Here is a 19895-nt window from a genome sequence, read left to right as displayed (position 1 = left end):
AGAAGAACCTGGATGGACCATAGACAGTTTGCCAGCACTCACACTTGAGATTAATTTGTTTTAAATCAGTTTAGCCGAAATTGTTATGTGATATGAACATAAGATGCAACAAGCAATCAATTCTGTCTCTTTATCTGTGAGTACACATGTCCAACAGATGGGGAAATACTGCGATACTCTGAGGACACTCCAGCAGCATCTCTAAAGAAGTCCAGACTGCAGCTCCACATAGTGGAAGAGGATGAAGATGAGCTGGGATGCAGGTGGACAAACACATACAGGTAGGCTCATCTATGGCAACTCACTCTCAGGATCGGCTGATTCTCAATCAGTTCACTTCTTAGTGTCTTTAGGTGTTTCATCATTAGCAAGAATTTATTTACATTTATTTATCATTTGCAAGAACTTAGCAAGATGAATTGACCCTGAACACTCACAGACAGCTTGACTCATTAAGCTCAGTTTTACTCAGTATGAGGCGTACTGATGTATAACATCTTCTGTGGTCCTGGAGGATATTTTCCAAACTTTTATGAAATAACCCTGGTGATTGTGTCAGGGTTTTTTCTTCTTTGACATGAGGCTTAAAAGTTATTCATGGTAAGCTTGATGTAGAGATTGAGAGAAGTTGGCAATCGAAGGGATGGAGGGTCTAAATGAGGATGCCACCAGGCCGCATTACTTCTTCGGGCACCCACCAAGATGGATATTAAGTGTTTTTAATTATTGGCAGCAGGGCACAACTCCCCTGCTGCTATTACAGGCTGCCTTCAGTCCTAATAAAGGCCTGTAGCAAACACCACAGCCTGCTGATGTCCACCTCCCGTAATAATCATCTTCAAATGGAGCAGGTTGTAGCTTAAAATAGTGGAGTTAATGGTTTAAAATTTGACACAAACAGTGACAAGTTTTCCTGACTAAACATCATATTTTATTAGCTCATACCAGACAAGTGTAAGTATAAGGCAGATGCTGCTGTGAGGTTTTCAGATTGCCGCTGTTGTATGTTGGATAACGATGATGTGAAGATGTTGAAAGAGAGCTGCGCTGTCTTGCTTGCATAAAAAGGTTTATTACAAAGCAGTCCAGCATCAATTACATGCATGTGAGTGGATTCAGGCCAATACAACCACACTCCTGAATCATCTCTAACCCTCTGCTTTTATAGGTTGGTTGTTTACAAGAAAAGGGGAGCATTCATCTAGACATGGACCCTTCCAATACACAAAGAGAAGGGGAAGAGAGACCTCCTTCCTATATCACACATACCTTTGAAACTTGGGACGCCTATCTAAACATGGGCTTTGAACATATTTACTAAAGGGCCTCAGAAAAAACATCATTCTAGTCTTCAAAATCCCTACTACACTGCTGCTTTTTCACGTTGGTGCCTCTTTACAGTAATCATGTTTGTCTCTGCATGATCCCAGGCCATCGCTGTAACATCAGCCGCTCTTCACCTGAGAGCTACGCGAAGGAAGGACCAGAAATGGACTGCAGGGAAGCACAGAAGAAGGAGCAACGAACACCGGGAGATAAACGGTGACGCCTGCATTGACTTAATTAGCAGCACCAGGCTTGTCTTTTTGGCCCATCGACACTAAACAGTCCCTGGAAGGGGGTTTCCTCTTGTGCGAGCCTTCCCAAGGTTTCTTCCAGACTCTCCCGTTAAAGGGGTCAGTTTGGGAGTTTTTCCTTGCCCGCTTGAGGGAGGTGTCGTAATCACGTGGGCTTGAGATTAATATTACTTGATAGTTTCCGGCCTGGTGTTTTAACAGCATTTAATTTTACCTGTTACCACACAGCTCATAAATAAGATAGAAGACTGTAGTGTATACTCTAGTTCAGGGCAGCACGGTGGTGCAGTGGTTAGCGCAGTCACCTCACAGCAAGGCCAGGGTCTTCCTGTGAAGGCCCGGGACTTCCTGTGAGGAGTTTGCATGTTCTCCCCGTGTCTGCGTGGGTTTCCTCTGGGTGCCCAAGCTTCCTCCCACAGTCCAAAGACATGCAGGTTAATTGGTGACTCTAAATTGCCCCTTGAACAACCATGCAACAGATAGGTGGTGACAGATAATGCATTATTGTAAAGTATAGCGTGCAGGCGTTACTTTTAGACATATTCATAATTCATAATTTCTGATAAATCTGACAACAAATTAAAAAGAAATGATTAAAATGGATGTAAGACTGTCAGTTTCAGGAATGTTCTGCATTTTAAGTAGTAAAATAAGAAGTGTTGTCCCAATGATTGCAAAGAGGTTTTATTCTTGAACAAAGTGTCTAATGTGTGAAACACTCACCTGAAGCTGAACCTGTAGATGGCTTCCAGAGCTGTGCATCGACAACGCAGCTTAACATCCATCGACTTCAGGTTTAATTAGCATGAGTAATACAGGCTTTTCAGCCTTTTCACAATAAATTTACTTCAAAATGGATTCATCAGGGTTTTCAGAAATTTCATAATTCCTGTTCATAGTATTTACATTATTTAGAAGTTGGGAGCTGATAATTAAAATTATTTTCTGTATGATTTTAAAATGGCATAAAATGTGTAATGGCATAACACGTGGCATGTGCAGCACCGCTTTTCAAAAAAAATCCTCCTCCTCCTCAGGGGATTTTGCATGAAGAAGACTAATGTGACCTTGTTTGGCCATCTCACACTGTTGATACCTCATATTTCCTCTGGCTGGACGCCTTTTGGACAGAAGGACTGTGGATTTTGTCTCATTTCTTACACTGGTGCTGCACTGGGAAGGGTGTGCTTTGCAGCCAGTGCGGAGAAGAAGAACGACTACAGGAACCAGTAGCTCTGCCAAAGTACATACGGGCATGTTAATGTTGTGCCAAGATAGCCTTGAAAATATCTGAACTTATCCTTTAACACTAAACAAGGGTACAACATAATATAGCATCTCATTTCTATGTGTACCCAACAACATTCCTCTGAAGTGAGCTCCAAGGCTTGATTCTCTTCTCGGTACCATGTGTTTGTTATGGACCGAACTAATTAAAATAGGTACAAGGTAGTCTGTATGTATGTATAGAGATGCAGGCCATAAAATGACCCCAGGCTTGCTGTTGCACACTCACAGACAGGCTGTAATGTGTTCATTCTAGATGTTAGAAGTGTAATGATGGAACAACAACAACAGCAATTTGATTCATGCGTCGGTCGCTCTGTTCTGATGCTATAAAGAGGTCTTAATTGCATGATTCTTGTGTAGTTGCTAACATAAACTGGCAAACTCTGATTTAGCTGCTCTAATGTTTTCTTTCACACCTTATTTGTTCTGATGCACAAATAAGGTAAGTGAGCCAACCAAAAGGCTGCATTAATACAAAAATAAAGACGGTAAAACCACTTCACTGTCAGAATAATGGACCCAGTCATTGATCATGAAACAGATCACAGATCAGATCACTTTTTGGTTTTTTTATTCCTTTTGCATTTGTTGTGAAAAATAATGAAATTGCTTTTGTAGGCAGCCATTTCTGCCCCATGAGCTCTGTGTGTGTGTGTGTGTGTGACACACTTCCCCAGAATGTTTCATAATTAACATGACACACACATACATATTAGTGTGGCTCATGCATCAACAGATCAAGCTTCTTCCTATGCAGGGACGTGCAGAGACCTCTGGTGGGGCAGGGGCTCAGTTTATAAAAAAGGGCACAAAACATTTCAAGCAATTGAACTTTATTTAAAACTGAATTTCAATAACAACTTAATTTCTCGATGAGGTTGCTCTACATTACACAACTCAACGCAAAAAACAGCCCTAAACAATGTATTAACTTGTCCTTTCACGAAGCATACAACATGAATGGTCAGAAAAGGAATGAACACTGTGATTCACTGCGACCTTACCATGCGCCTCTCCTTCTTGCATCGTCTCACTTGATGGCCGCATGCACACGCTTTCGATGCGTTCGCTGACCATGTGACGTCATGAATCGTGGCCGCAAGGTATTTAGGTGTAAAACGTTTTTCCCCCCAAATGTATAACTTCGCATATGATTTAGGAGACATTGTGGAGAACTTAGCTGTTGGAACTCATTTATTTATTTAAAAAAAAAAAATAATAAAAAAAAACAAAAAAAAAACAGCCCTGTCAAAAGGGCACTTTGAATGTCCATCAGGAGAAGGGCAGGTGCCTGAGCCCCTGTAGCCCCCCTTATCTGCACGTGCCTGGAAGATAGTGTAGACAGATTTAGGGATGCAATCCCATCACAGCTCCCCTCAGCACCATGTACCAGTACAACAGACCGTACTGATTTAAATGTTACTCCTGCAGCAATTGATTCTTTTGTTAATAACACTGCAGCCACGTTGCACACAGTTTTACTTATCTTTTTAGTAATGTCATTTCTCATGTTGTTAATTGCTTTCCTGCCTGTACAACATCCATTGCACGTCTGCCCGTCCTGGGTGAGGGATCCCTCCTCTGTTGCTCACCCTGAGGTTTCTTCCATTTTTTCCTGTTAAAGGTTTTTCTGGGAGTTTTTCCTTAGTCGATGTGAGGGTCGAAGGGCAGAGGATGTTGCTGATGTTATGTTGAGCCCTTTGAGACAAACTGCTTGTAAAAATGGGCTATACAAATAAAGTTGACTTGACTTGACTTGACATAGAAACTGTCCCCCCCCAGGACACACATCCATACACACATCTTATTTTTATGTTTAATGAAGTTACATTTGGTTTTCACATCAGGGGCCTCAAAACACAGGACTAGTTACTCATAAAATGTGGAAATGATCTGATCTCTTTTTTTGGTGGACTTGACATTGAGTGATCGTCCTGCTGGTTATGTAGGGGTACTGCAGTTTTGGACACATGCGTCCAAAGCTTTATGAACAGTGTGATATCATCAGTCAAGCTGTGAGGAACTGAGCAGACCAACAGTCATTATTTTTTGGACACACTGCATCAATTTTGCGTTTGAAGTTAGACCGTTTCTTTGTAAAGTCATCAGCTTTTCTGCTCCAGCTCGGCTCTCAAGCTGCGTGTTTGGCTTTGCTTTCACGTTACAGTCCACTGAATAAGACGTGTCGTCTGGCTTCTGCCTCCTCTGCCGTCCATGTGATCGCAGCCCTCATTTGTGTTATGAGGTGAAATCACAAGGCAGGTGCAAGTTGATTTAAGATTCATAGATCACATGTGCTTAAATTACAAACGCACTGAAGCTGCTTATGGTTTTTTTTTATGCTCAGCATCTTTTCTGAATCAAATGTAAGTCAGAAATGATCTTAGAAGACTAAGTTTTGAGACTTCAGCTTAAACCAAACCAACCAACCAAACCAAATTCAGCTTCCTGACGTCCCAAGACTTGTGATGTCAGAAAGCTGAATTTGGTTTCTCTTGATTTAATGGGCATTTTGTGCTTGAGAGACTTTGCTTATTAACCATTTGACTTCACTGTGAGACTGAACTGATGGGACTGAAGTGATGTGTGGGTAAAGTAACATCACAGCAACGTCTCATGAGATGCATGAGGTCGTTTTTGACGGCCTAATTTCACACGCAGGCTTCATCTCGTTGTTTGCGTTACTGAGCAAATACAGACAGCAAATTTCCACAGACGCGTGTCAGTCACGTTAGCCTCTGCTCGTGATTATCGTCTGAATATGGGAGGAAGAGACGGTCAGAGCTCAAACAATATGAAACCCATCCTAACTGCGGAGACACCTGACGCTGCAGAGTGTCTTGTAGCTGGAAGGTTGCAGTTTGACCCTCGTGTCGAGTCACAATGCCCTTGTGTAAAACACTCAACCGTTTCTTCCTCACTCGCTGTCAGATATTTTCAGTCGCAGGTTTTTTCTGCTCTGGAAAGCAGTCTGTCTGCAGTCCAGCAGCAGCAGCTGTGGGGGCACAGAAGTAAAGTGCATTCAGGTGTCAGTCTTTATTTCATACACTCTTTTTTTGTGCTTTGTACCTTTTAAAACTCATCAATTTTTGATTGATTTGGGTGTGCTGAAGGTCATTTCCAAACACGTTTGTCCTTAAAATCTGTGAGGAATAAATACTATGTGCATATACTTAAACCTTAAATCACATTTTCTTAAATATGAGAAATGGGAGCAGAAACAACAGTGTTGTTTTTGTATTTTTCATGGGTGTAGTTAAGTCCAGCGGGTCCCAGACGAGGGGTCGGTCCCACCAGAGGGTCATCAGATACCTCTGAGAGCTGAGGCAACTGAGGGGGGGGCATTTTGATACAAGTTCATATTTAATCTTTCTAATCTTTGATTGTTTTGTGAAGGATTGGATGATTTTACCTCTTGCTGCTGTGATGTGAGCAGTTTAAAGGGAAAAAAAAAATCATTAGAAACTAAAGTACAATGTTTGACTCTACAATGCAGTGGAGTAGGTTTTTTTTGGTGTAATCTGGTATTTCTGACTTCCCAGTGACATGTGGGCAGTTGGGGGACATTTTGCACTGAACAGAAACTCATGAAATGTCATAAAAAATAAAAAAACATGTCTTTCAAGCATACAGTACACACTGTACATAGTGTTTCATGGAGACATAAAGCTGATTCTACCTGCGGAATGTTAGAACGTGTGACTGTCAAAGACTTTAGAACTCTGTGATGTCACAAAGGCCTGCAGGGTTCAGATCAGTCCGTTCTGCGGTTCTGCTCTCACTTTGTTCGAGTGAGTTTCAGCACGAGGACAAACCTTTCAGACATTTCAGTTTCGACACGGTGAACGAGTGAACAAGTGAACAAGTGAACTTCCTTGTTTTGTTTTGTTTTTCCTTACAGAGGTGTCCAACAACTCTCACCAGGCTTCATCTAGCATGTCCAAAGAGTCACAGCGTGACGAAAAGTAGGTATTACATCACAACCCCGTTTTCATTAGATTGTACTCTTGGAGCAAAAGATTTAAACAACATTTGATCTGTGCAGAAACCCAGACTGCTCATCTCCAGACATGCCGAGGAAGAGGAAAAGGAAACAGAAGAACCTGGATGGACCATAGACAGTTTGCCAGCACTCACACTTGAGATTAATTTGTTTTAAATCAGTTTAGCCGAAATTGTTATGTGATATGAACATAAGATGCAACAAGCAATCAATTCTGTCTCTTTATCTGTGAGTACACATGTCCAACAGATGGGGAAATACTGCGATACTCTGAGGACACTCCAGCAGCATCTCTAAAGAAGTCCAGACTGCTCATCTCCAGGCTTCATCTAGCATGTCCAAAGAGTCACAGCGTGACGAAAAGTAGGTATTACATCACAACCCCGTTTTCATTAGATTGTACTCTTGGAGCAAAAGATTTAAACAACATTTGATCTGTGCAGAAACCCAGACTGCTCATCTCCAGACATGCCGAGGAAGAGGAAAAGGAAACAGAAGAACCTGGATGGACCATAGACAGTTTGCCAGCACTCACACTTGAGATTAATTTGTTTTAAATCAGTTTAGCCGAAATTGTTATGTGATATGAACATAAGATGCAACAAGCAATCAATTCTGTCTCTTTATCTGTGAGTACATATGTCCAACAGATGGGGAAATACTGCGATACTCTGAGGACACTCCAGCAGCATCTCTAAAGAAGTCCAGACTGCTCATCTCCAGGCTTCATCTAGCATGTCCAAAGAGTCACAGCGTGACGAAAAGTAGGTATTACATCACAACCCCGTTTTCATTAGATTGTACTCTTGGAGCAAAAGATTTAAACAACATTTGATCTGTGCAGAAACCCAGACTGCTCATCTCCAGACATGCCGAGGAAGAGGAAAAGGAAACAGAAGAACCTGGATGGACCATAGACAGTTTGCCAGCACTCACACTTGAGATTAATTTGTTTTAAATCAGTTTAGCCGAAATTGTTATGTGATATGAACATAAGATGCAACAAGCAATCAATTCTGTCTCTTTATCTGTGAGTACACATGTCCAACAGATGGGGAAATACTGCGATACTCTGAGGACACTCCAGCAGCATCTCTAAAGAAGTCCAGACTGCTCATCTCCAGGCTTCATCTAGCATGTCCAAAGAGTCACAGCGTGACGAAAAGTAGGTATTACATCACAACCCCGTTTTCATTAGATTGTACTCTTGGAGCAAAAGATTTAAACAACATTTGATCTGTGCAGAAACCCAGACTGCTCATCTCCAGACATGCCGAGGAAGAGGAAAAGGAAACAGAAGAACCTGGATGGACCATAGACAGTTTGCCAGCACTCACACTTGAGATTAATTTGTTTTTAATCAGTTTAGCCGAAATTGTTATGTGATATGAACATAAGATGCAACAAGCAATCAATTCTGTCTCTTTATCTGTGAGTACATATGTCCAACAGATGGGGAAATACTGCGATACTCTGAGGACACTCCAGCAGCATCTCTAAAGAAGTCCAGACTGCTCATCTCCAGGCTTCATCTAGCATGTCCAAAGAGTCACAGCGTGACAAAAAGTAGGTATTACATCACAACCCCGTTTTCATTAGATTGTACTCTTGGAGCAAAAGATTTAAACAACATTTGATCTGTGCAGAAACCCAGACTGCTCATCTCCAGACATGCCGAGGAAGAGGAAAAGGAAACAGAAGAACCTGGATGGACCATAGACAGTTTGCCAGCACTCACACTTGAGATTAATTTGTTTTAAATCAGTTTAGCCGAAATTGTTATGTGATATGAACATAAGATGCAACAAGCAATCAATTCTGTCTCTTTATCTGTGAGTACATATGTCCAACAGATGGGGAAATACTGCGATACTCTGAGGACACTCCAGCAGCATCTCTAAAGAAGTCCAGACTGCTCATCTCCAGGCTTCATCTAGCATGTCCAAAGAGTCACAGCGTGACGAAAAGTAGGTATTACATCACAACCCCGTTTTCATTAGATTGTACTCTTGGAGCAAAAGATTTAAACAACATTTGATCTGTGCAGAAACCCAGACTGCTCATCTCCAGACATGCCGAGGAAGAGGAAAAGGAAACAGAAGAACCTGGATGGACCATAGACAGTTTGCCAGCACTCACACTTGAGATTAATTTGTTTTAAATCAGTTTAGCCGAAATTGTTATGTGATATGAACATAAGATGCAACAAGCAATCAGTTCTGTCTCTTTATCTGTGAGTACATATGTCCAACAGATGGGGAAATACTGCGATACTCTGAGGACACTCCAGCAGCATCTCTAAAGAAGTCCAGACTGCTCATCTCCAGGCTTCATCTAGCATGTCCAAAGAGTCACAGCGTGACGAAAAGTAGGTATTACATCACAACCCCGTTTTCATTAGATTGTACTCTTGGAGCAAAAGATTTAAACAACATTTGATCTGTGCAGAAACCCAGACTGCTCATCTCCAGACATGCCGAGGAAGAGGAAAAGGAAACAGAAGAACCTGGATGGACCATAGACAGTTTGCCAGCACTCACACTTGAGATTAATTTGTTTTTAATCAGTTTAGCCGAAATTGTTATGTGATATGAACATAAGATGCAACAAGCAATCAATTCTGTCTCTTTATCTGTGAGTACATATGTCCAACAGATGGGGAAATACTGCGATACTCTGAGGACACTCCAGCAGCATCTCTAAAGAAGTCCAGACTGCTCATCTCCAGGCTTCATCTAGCATGTCCAAAGAGTCACAGCGTGACGAAAAGTAGGTATTACATCACAACCCCGTTTTCATTAGATTGTACTCTTGGAGCAAAAGATTTAAACAACATTTGATCTGTGCAGAAACCCAGACTGCTCATCTCCAGACATGCCGAGGAAGAGGAAAAGGAAACAGAAGAACCTGGATGGACCATAGACAGTTTACCAGCACTCACACTTGAGATTAATTTGTTTTAAATCAGTTTAGCCGAAATTGTTATGTGATATGAACATAAGATGCAACAAGCAATCAATTCTGTCTCTTTATCTGTGAGTACATATGTCCAACAGATGGGGAAATACTGCGATACTCTGAGGACACTCCAGCAGCATCTCTAAAGAAGTCCAGACTGCAGCTCCACATAGTGGAAGAGGATGAAGATGAGCTGGGATGCAGGTGGACAAACACATACAGGTAGGCTCATCTATGGCAACTCACTCTCAGGATCGGCTGATTCTCAATCAGTTCACTTCTTAGTGTCTTTAGGTGTTTCATCATTAGCAAGAATTTATTTACATTTATTTATCATTTGCAAGAACTTAGCAAGATGAATTGACCCTGAACACTCACAGACAGCTTGACTCATTAAGCTCAGTTTTACTCAGTATGAGGCGTACTGATGTATAACATCTTCTGTGGTCCTGGAGGACATTTTCCAAACTTTTATGAAATAACCCTGGTGATTGTGTCAGGGTTTTTTCTTCTTTGACATGAGGCTTAAAAGTTATGGTAAGCTTGATGTAGAGATTGAGAGAAGTTGGCAATCGAAGGGATGGAGGGTCTAAATGAGGATGCCACCAGGCCGCATTTCTTCTTCGGGCACCCACCAAGATGGATATTAAGTGTTTTTAATTATTGGCAGCAGGGCACAACTCCCCTGCTGCTATTACAGGCTGCCTTCAGTCCTAATAAAGGCCTGTAGCAAACACCACAGCCTGCTGATGTCCACCTCCCGTAATAATCATCTTCAAATGGAGCAGGTTGTAGCTTAAAATAGTGGAGTTAATGGTTTAAAATTTGACACAAACAGTGACAAGTTTTCCTGACTAAACATCATATTTTATTAGCTCATACCAGACAAGTGTAAGTATAAGGCAGATGCTGCTGTGAGGTTTTCAGATTGCCGCTGTTGTATGTTGGATAACGATGATGTGAAGATGTTGAAAGAGAGCCCATTTCTTACACTGGTGCTGCACTGGGAAGGGTGTGCTTTGCAGCCAGTGCGGAGAAGAAGAACGACTACAGGAACCAGTAGCTCTGCCAAAGTACATACGGGCATGTTAATGTTGTGCCAAGATAGCCTTGAAAATATCTGAACTTATCCTTTAACACTAAACAAGGGTACAACATAATATAGCATCTCATTTCTATGTGTACCCAACAACATTCCTCTGAAGTGAGCTCCAAGGCCTGATTCTCTTCTCGGTACCATGTGTTTGTTATGGACCGAACTAATTAAAATAGGTACAAGGTAGTCTGTATGTATGTATAGAGATGCAGGCCATAAAATGACCCCAGGCTTGCTGTTGCACACTCACAGACAGGCTGTAATGTGTTCATTCTAGATGTCAGAAGTGTAATGATGGAACAACAACAACAGCAATTTGATTCATGCGTCGGTCGCTCTGTTCTGATGCTATAAAGAGGTCTTAATTGCATGATTCTTGTGTAGTTGCTAACATAAACTGGCAAACTCTGATTTAGCTGCTCTAATGTTTTCTTTCACACCTTATTTGTTCTGATGCACAAATAAGGTAAGTGAGCCAACCAAAAGGCTGCATTAATACAAAAATAAAGACGGTAAAACCACTTCACTGTCAGAATAATGGACCCAGTCATTGATCATGAAACAGATCACAGATCAGATCACTTTTTGTTTTTTTTATTCCTTTTGCATTTGTTGTGAAAAATAATGAAATTGCTTTTGTAGGCAGCCATTTCTGCCCCATGAGCTCTGTGTGTGTGTGTGACACACTTCCCCAGAATGTTTCATAATTAACATGACACACACATACATATTAGTGTGGCTCATGCATCAACAGATCAAGCTTCTTCCTATGCAGGGACGTGCAGAGACCTCTGGTGGGGCAGGGGCTCAGTTTATAAAAAAGGGCACAAAACATTTCAAGCAATTGAACTTTATTTAAAACTGAATTTCAATAACAACTTAATTTCTCGATGAGGTTGCTCTACATTACACAACCCAACGCAAAAAACAGCCCTAAACAATGTATTAACTTGTCCTTTCACGAATCATACAACATGAATGTGATTCACTGCGACCTTACCATGCGCCTCTCCTTCTTGCATCGTCTCACTTGATGGCCGCATGCACACGCTTTCGATGGGTTCGCTGACCATGTGACGTCATGAATCGTGGCCGCAAGGTATTTAAGTGTAAAACGTTTTTCCCCCCAAATGTATAACTTCGCATATGATTTAGGAGACATTGTGGAGAACTTAGCTGTTGGAACTCATTTATTTATTAAAAAAATAATAATAATAAAAAAAAACCAAAAAAAAACCAGCCCTGTCAAATGGGCACTTTGAATGTCCATCAGGAGAAGGGCAGGTGCCTGAGCCCCTGTAGCCCCCCTTATCTGCACGTGCCTGGAAGATAGTGTAGACAGATTTAGGGATGCAATCCCATCACAGCTCCCCTCAGCACCATGTACCAGTACAACAGACCGTACTGATTTAAATGTTACTCCTGCAGCAATTGATTCTTTTGTTAATAACACTGCAGCCACGTTGCACACAGTTTTACTTATCTTTTTAGTAATGTCATTTCTCATGTTGTTAATTGCTTTCCTGCCTATACAACATCCATTGCACGTCTGCCCGTCCTGGGTGAGGGATCCCTCCTCTGTTGCTCACCCTGAGGTTTCTTCCATTTTTTCCTGTTAAAGTTTTTCTGGGAGTTTTTCCTTAGTCGATGTGAGGGTCGAAGGGCAGAGGATGTTGCTGATGTTATGTTGAGCCCTTTGAGACAAACTACTTGTAAAAATGGGCTATACAAATAAAGTTGACTTGACTTGACTTGACATAGAAACTGTCCCCCCCCAGGACACACATCCATACACACATCTTATTTTTATGTTTAATGAAGTTACATTTGGTTTTCACATCAGGGGCCTCAAAACACAGGACTAGTTACTCATAAAATGTGGAAATGATCTGATCTCTTTTTTTGGTGGACTTGACATTGAGTGATCGTCCTGCTGGTTATGTAGGGGTACTGCAGTTTTGGACACATGCGTCCAAAGCTTTATGAACAGTGTGATATCATCAGTCAAACTGTGAGGAACGAGCAGACCAACAGTCATTATTTTTTGGACACACTGCATCAATTTTGCGTTTGAAGTTAGACCGTTTCTTTGTAAAGTCATCAGCTTTTCTGCTCCAGCTCGGCTCTCAAGCTGCGTGTTTGGCTTTGCTTTCACGTTACAGTCCACTGAATAAGACGTGTCGTCTGGCTTCTGCCTCCTCTGCCGTCCATGTGATCGCAGCCCTCATTTGTGTTATGAGGTGAAATCACAAGGCAGGTGCAAGTTGATTTAAGATTCATAGATCACATGTGCTTAAATTACAAACGCACTGAAGCTGCTTATGGTTTTTTTTTATGCTCAGCATCTTTTCTGAATCAAATGTAAGTCAGAAATGATCTTAGAAGACTAAGTTTTGAGACTTCAGCTTAAACCAAACCAACCAACCAAACCAAATTCAGCTTTCTGACATCACAAGTCTTGGGACGTCAGGAAGCTGAATTTGGTTTCTCTTGATTTAATGGGCATTTTGTGCTTGAGAGACTTTGCTTATTAACCATTTGACTTCACTGTGAGACTGAACTGATGGGACTGAAGTGATGTGTGGGTAAAGTAACATCACAGCAACGTCTCATGAGATGCATGAGGTCGTTTTTGACGGCCTAATTTCACACGCAGGCTTCATCTCGTTGTTTGCGTTACTGAGCAAATACAGACAGCAAATTTCCACAGACGCGTGTCAGTCACGTTAGCCTCTGCTCGTGATTATCGTCTGAATATGGGAGGAAGAGACGGTCAGAGCTCAAACAATATGAAACCCATCCTAACTGCAGAGACACCTGACGCTGCAGAGTGTCTTGTAGCTGGAAGGTTGCAGTTTGACCCTCGTGTCGAGTCACAATGCCCTTGTGTAAAACACTCAACCGTTTCTTCCTCACTCGCTGTCAGATATTTTCAGTCGCAGGTTTTTTCTGCTCTGGAAAGCAGTCTGTCTGCAGTCCAGCAGCAGCAGCTGTGGGGGCACAGAAGTAAAGTGCATTCAGGTGTCAGTCTTTATTTCATACACTCTTCATTTTTATTCTTTGTTTTTGTGCTTTGTACCTTTTAAAACTCATCAATTTTTGATTGATTTGGGTGTGCTGAAGGTCATTTCCAAACACGTTTGTCCTTAAAATCTGTGAGGAATAAATACTATGTGCATATACTTAAACCTTAAATCACATTTTCTTAAATATGAGAAATGGGAGCAGAAACAACAGTGTTGTTTTTGTATTTTTCATGGGTGTAGTTAAGTCCAGCGGGTCCCAGACGAGGGGTCGGTCCCACCAGAGGGTCATCAGATACCTCTGAGAGCTGAGGCAACTGAGGGGGGGCATTTTGATACAAGTTCATATTTAATCTTCCTAATCTTTGATTGTTTTGTGAAGGATTGGATGATTTTACCTCTTGCTGCTGTGATGTGAGCAGTTTAAAGGGAAAAAAAAAATCATTAGAAACTAAAGTACAATGTTTGACTCTACAATGCAGTGGAGTAGGTTTTTTTTGGTGTAATCTGGTATTTCTGACTTCCCAGTGACATGTGGGCAGTTGGTGGACATTTTGCACTGAACAGAAACTCATGAAATGTCATAAAAAATAAAAAACATGTCTTTCAAGCATACAGTACACACTGTACATAGTGTTTCATGGAGACATAAAGCTGATTCTACCTGCGGAATGTTAGAACGTGTGACTGTCAAAGACTTTAGAACTCTGTGATGTCACAAAGGCCTGCAGGGTTCAGATCAGTCCGTTCTGCGGTTCTGCTCTCACTTTGTTCGAGTGAGTTTCAGCACGAGGACAAACCTTTCAGACATTTCAGTTTCGACACGGTGAACGAGTGAACAAGTGAACTTCCTTGTTTTGTTTTGTTTTTCCTTACAGAGGTGTCCAACAACTCTCACCAGGCTTCATCTAGCATGTCCAAAGAGTCACAGCGTGACGAAAAGTAGGTATTACATCACAACCCCGTTTTCATTAGATTGTACTCTTGGAGCAAAAGATTTAAACAACATTTGATCTGTGCAGAAACCCAGACTGCTCATCTCCAGACATGCCGAGGAAGAGGAAAAGGAAACAGAAGAACCTGGATGGACCATAGACAGTTTGCCAGCACTCACACTTGAGATTAATTTGTTTTAAATCAGTTTAGCCGAAATTGTTATGTGATATGAACATAAGATGCAACAAGCAATCAATTCTGTCTCTTTATCTGTGAGTACACATGTCCAACAGATGGGGAAATACTGCGATACTCTGAGGACACTCCAGCAGCATCTCTAAAGAAGTCCAGACTGCTCATCTCCAGGCTTCATCTAGCATGTCCAAAGAGTCACAGCGTGACGAAAAGTAGGTATTACATCACAACCCCGTTTTCATTAGATTGTACTCTTGGAGCAAAAGATTTAAACAACATTTGATCTGTGCAGAAACCCAGACTGCTCATCTCCAGACATGCCGAGGAAGAGGAAAAGGAAACAGAAGAACCTGGATGGACCATAGACAGTTTGCCAGCACTCACACTTGAGATTAATTTGTTTTAAATCAGTTTAGCCGAAATTGTTATGTGATATGAACATAAGATGCAACAAGCAATCAATTCTGTCTCTTTATCTGTGAGTACACATGTCCAACAGATGGGGAAATACTGCGCTACTCTGAGGACACTCCAGCAGCATCTCTAAAGAAGTCCAGACTGCTCATCTCCAGGCTTCATCTAGCATGTCCAAAGAGTCACAGCGTGACGAAAAGTAGGTATTACATCACAACCCCGTTTTCATTAGATTGTACTCTTGGAGCAAAAGATTTAAACAACATTTGATCTGTGCAGAAACCCAGACTGCTCATCTCCAGACATGCCGAGGAAGAGGAAAAGGAAACAGAAGAACCTGGATGGACCATAGACAGTTTGCCAGCACTCACACTTGAGATTAATTTGTTTTTAATCAGTTTAGCCGAAATTGTTATGTGATATGAACATAAGATGCAACAAGCAATCAATTCTGTCTCTTTATCTGTGAGTACATATGTCCAACAGATGGGGAAATACTGCGATACTCTGAGGACACTCCAGCAGCATCTCTAAAGAAGTCCAGACTGCTCATCTCCAGGCTTCATCTAGCATGTCCAAAGAGTCACAGCGTGACGAAAAGTAGGTATTACATCACAACCCCGTTTTCATTAGATTGTACTCTTGGAGCAAAAGATTTAAACAACATTTGATCTGTGCAGAAACCCAGACTGCTCATCTCCAGACATGCCGAGGAAGAGGAAAAGGAAACAGAAGAACCTGGATGGACCATAGACAGTTTGCCAGCACTCACACTTGAGATTAATTTGTTTTAAATCAGTTTAGCCGAAATTGTTATGTGATATGAACATAAGATGCAACAAGCAATCAATTCTGTCTCTTTATCTGTGAGTACACATGTCCAACAGATGGGGAAATACTGCGGTACTCTGAGGACACTCCAGCAGCATCTCTAAAGAAGTCCAGACTGCTCATCTCCAGGCTTGATCTAGCATGTCCAAAGAGTCACAGCGTGACGAAAAGTAGGTATTACATCACAACCCCGTTTTCATTAGATTGTACTCTTGGAGCAAAAGATTTAAACAACATTTGATCTGTGCAGAAACCCAGACTGCTCATCTCCAGACATGCCGAGGAAGAGGAAAAGGAAACAGAAGAACCTGGATGGACCATAGACAGTTTGCCAGCACTCACACTTGAGATTAATTTGTTTTAAATCAGTTTAGCCGAAATTGTTATGTGATATGAACATAAGATGCAACAAGCAATCAATTCTGTCTCTTTATCTGTGAGTACATATGTCCAACAGATGGGGAAATACTGCGATACTCTGAGGACACTCCAGCAGCATCTCTAAAGAAGTCCAGACTGCTCATCTCCAGGCTTCATCTAGCATGTCCAAAGAGTCACAGCGTGACGAAAAGTAGGTATTACATCACAACCCCGTTTTCATTAGATTGTACTCTTGGAGCAAAAGATTTAAACAACATTTGATCTGTGCAGAAACCCAGACTGCTCATCTCCAGACATGCCGAGGAAGAGGAAAAGGAAACAGAAGAACCTGGATGGACCATAGACAGTTTGCCAGCACTCACACTTGAGATTAATTTGTTTTAAATCAGTTTAGCCGAAATTGTTATGTGATATGAACATAAGATGCAACAAGCAATCAATTCTGTCTCTTTATCTGTGAGTACATATGTCCAACAGATGGGGAAATACTGCGATACTCTGAGGACACTCCAGCAGCATCTCTAAAGAAGTCCAGACTGCTCATCACCAGGCTTCATCTAGCATGTCCAAAGAGTCACAGCGTGACGAAAAGTAGGTATTACATCACAACCCCGTTTTCATTAGATTGTACTCTTGGAGCAAAAGATTTAAACAACATTTGATCTGTGCAGAAACCCAGACTGCTCATCTCCAGACATGCCGAGGAAGAGGAAAAGGAAACAGAAGAACCTGGATGGACCATAGACAGTTTGCCAGCACTCACACTTGAGATTAATTTGTTTTAAATCAGTTTAGCCGAAATTGTTATGTGATATGAACATAAGATGCAACAAGCAATCAATTCTGTCTCTTTATCTGTGAGTACATATGTCCAACAGATGGGGAAATACTGCGATACTCTGAGGACACTCCAGCAGCATCTCTAAAGAAGTCCAGACTGCAGCTCCACATAGTGGAAGAGGATGAAGATGAGCTGGGATGCAGATGGACAAACACATACAGGTAGGCTCATCTATGGCAACTCACTCTCAGGATCGGCTGATTCTCAATCAGTTCACTTCTTAGTGTCTTTAGGTGTTTCATCATTAGCAAGAATTTATTTACATTTATTTATCATTTGCAAGAACTTAGCAAGATGAATTGACCCTGAACACTCACAGACAGCTTGACTCATTAAGCTCAGTTTTACTCAGTATGAGGCGTACTGATGTATAACATCTTCTGTGGTCCTGGAGGACATTTTCCAAACTTTTATGAAATAACCCTGGTGATTGTGTCAGGGTTTTTTCTTCTTTGACATGAGGCTTAAAAGTTATGGTAAGCTTGATGTAGAGATTGAGAGAAGTTGGCAATCGAAGGGATGGAGGGTCTAAATGAGGATGCCACCAGGCCGCATTTCTTCTTCGGGCACCCACCAAGATGGATATTAAGTGTTTTTAATTATTGGCAGCAGGGCACAACTCCCCTGCTGCTATTACAGGCTGCCTTCAGTCCTAATAAAGGCCTGTAGCAAACACCACAGCCTGCTGATGTCCACCTCCCGTAATAATCATCTTCAAATGGAGCAGGTTGTAGCTTAAAATAGTGGAGTTAATGGTTTTAAATTTGACACAAACAGTGACAAGTTTTCCTGACTAAACATCATATTTTATTAGCTCATACCAGACAAGTGTAAGTATAAGGCAGATGCTGCTGTGAGGTTTTCAGATTGCCGCTGTTGTATGTTGGATAACGATGATGTGAAGATGTTGAAAGAGAGCTGCGCTGTCTTGCTTGCATAAAAAGGTTTATGACAAAGCAGTCCAGCATCAATTACATGCATGTGAGTGGATTCAGGCCAATACAACCACACTCCTGAATCATCTCTAACCCTCTGCTTTTATAGGTTGGTTGTTTACAAGAAAAGGGGAGCATTCATCTAGACATGGACCCTTCCAATACACAAAGAGAAGGGGAAGAGAGACCTCCTTCCTATATCACACATACCTTTGAAACTTGGGACGCCTATCTAAACATGGGCTTTGAACATATTTACTAAAGGGCCTCAGAAAAAACATCATTCTAGTCTCCAAAATCCCTACTACACTGCTGCTTTTTCACGTTGGTGCCTCTTTACAGTAATCATGTTTGTCTCTGCATGATCCCAGGCCATCGCTGTAACATCAGCCGCTCTTCACCTGAGAGCTACGCGAAGGAAGGACCAGAAATGGACTGCAGGGAAGCACAGAAGAAGGAGCAACGAACACCGGGAGATAAACGGTGACGCCTGCATTGACTTAATTAGCAGCACCAGGCTTGTCTTTTTGGCCCATCGACACTAAACAGTCCCTGGAAGGGGGTTTCCTCTTGTGCGAGCCTTCCCAAGGTTTCTTCCAGACTCTCCCGTTAAAGGGGTCAGTTTGGGAGTTTTTCCTTGCCCGCTTGAGGGAGGTGTCGTAATCACGTGGGCTTGAGATTAATATTACTTGATAGTTTCCGGCCTGGTGTTTTAACAGTATTTAATTTTACCTGTTACCACACAGCTCATAAATAAGATAGAAGACTGTAGTGTATACTCTAGTTCAGGGCAGCACGGTGGTGCAGTGGTTAGCGCAGTCACCTCACAGCAAGGCCAGGGTCTTCCTGTGAAGGCCCGGGACTTCCTGTGAGGAGTTTGCATGTTCTCCCCGTGTCTGCGTGGGTTTCCTCTGGGTGCCCAAGCTTCCTCCCACAGTCCAAAGACATGCAGGTTAATTGGTGACTCTAAATTGCCCCTTGAACAACCATGCAACAGATAGGTGGTGACAGATAATGCATTATTGTAAAGTATAGCGTGCAGGCGTTACTTTTAGACATATTCATAATTCATAATTTCTGATAAATCTGACAACAAATTAAAAAGAAATGATTAAAATGGATGTAAGACTGTCAGTTTCAGGAATGTTCTGCATTTTAAGTAGTAAAATAAGAAGTGTTGTCCCAATGATTGCAAAGAGGTTTTATTCTTGAACAAAGTGTCTAATGTGTGAAACACTCACCTGAAGCTGAACCTGTAGATGGCTTCCAGAGCTGTGCATCGACAACGCAGCTTAACATCCATCGACTTCAGGTTTAGTTAGCATGAGTAATACAGGCTTTTCAGCCTTTTCACAATAAATTTACTTCAAAATGGATTCATCAGGGTTTTCAGAAATTTCATAATTCCTGTTCAT

General features: G+C 41.7%; 2 long non-coding RNA genes across 2 annotated transcripts; both read left to right on the top strand.

The window, feature by feature from the left end:
• Positions 1 to 218: 218 nt before the first annotated feature.
• On the top strand, positions 219 to 2245 carry LOC124067080. The gene is made up of 2 exons (XR_006844696.1): positions 219 to 281; positions 1431 to 2245. It is a non-coding gene; the product is annotated as an uncharacterized LOC124067080 (long non-coding RNA).
• Positions 2246 to 9987: 7742 nt separating this feature from the next.
• LOC124067130 lies at positions 9988 to 19666 on the top strand. The gene is made up of 2 exons (XR_006844699.1): positions 9988 to 10050; positions 18852 to 19666. It is a non-coding gene; the product is annotated as an uncharacterized LOC124067130 (long non-coding RNA).
• Positions 19667 to 19895: the final 229 nt, after the last annotated feature.

Source organism: Scatophagus argus, chromosome 1, assembly GCF_020382885.2.
Source record: "Scatophagus argus isolate fScaArg1 chromosome 1, fScaArg1.pri, whole genome shotgun sequence".
Taxonomy (NCBI): Eukaryota; Metazoa; Chordata; class Actinopteri; family Scatophagidae; genus Scatophagus; species Scatophagus argus.
The sequence above is the reverse complement of the archived record's forward strand: the minus strand, read 5'-3'. Positions and strand labels throughout refer to the sequence as shown.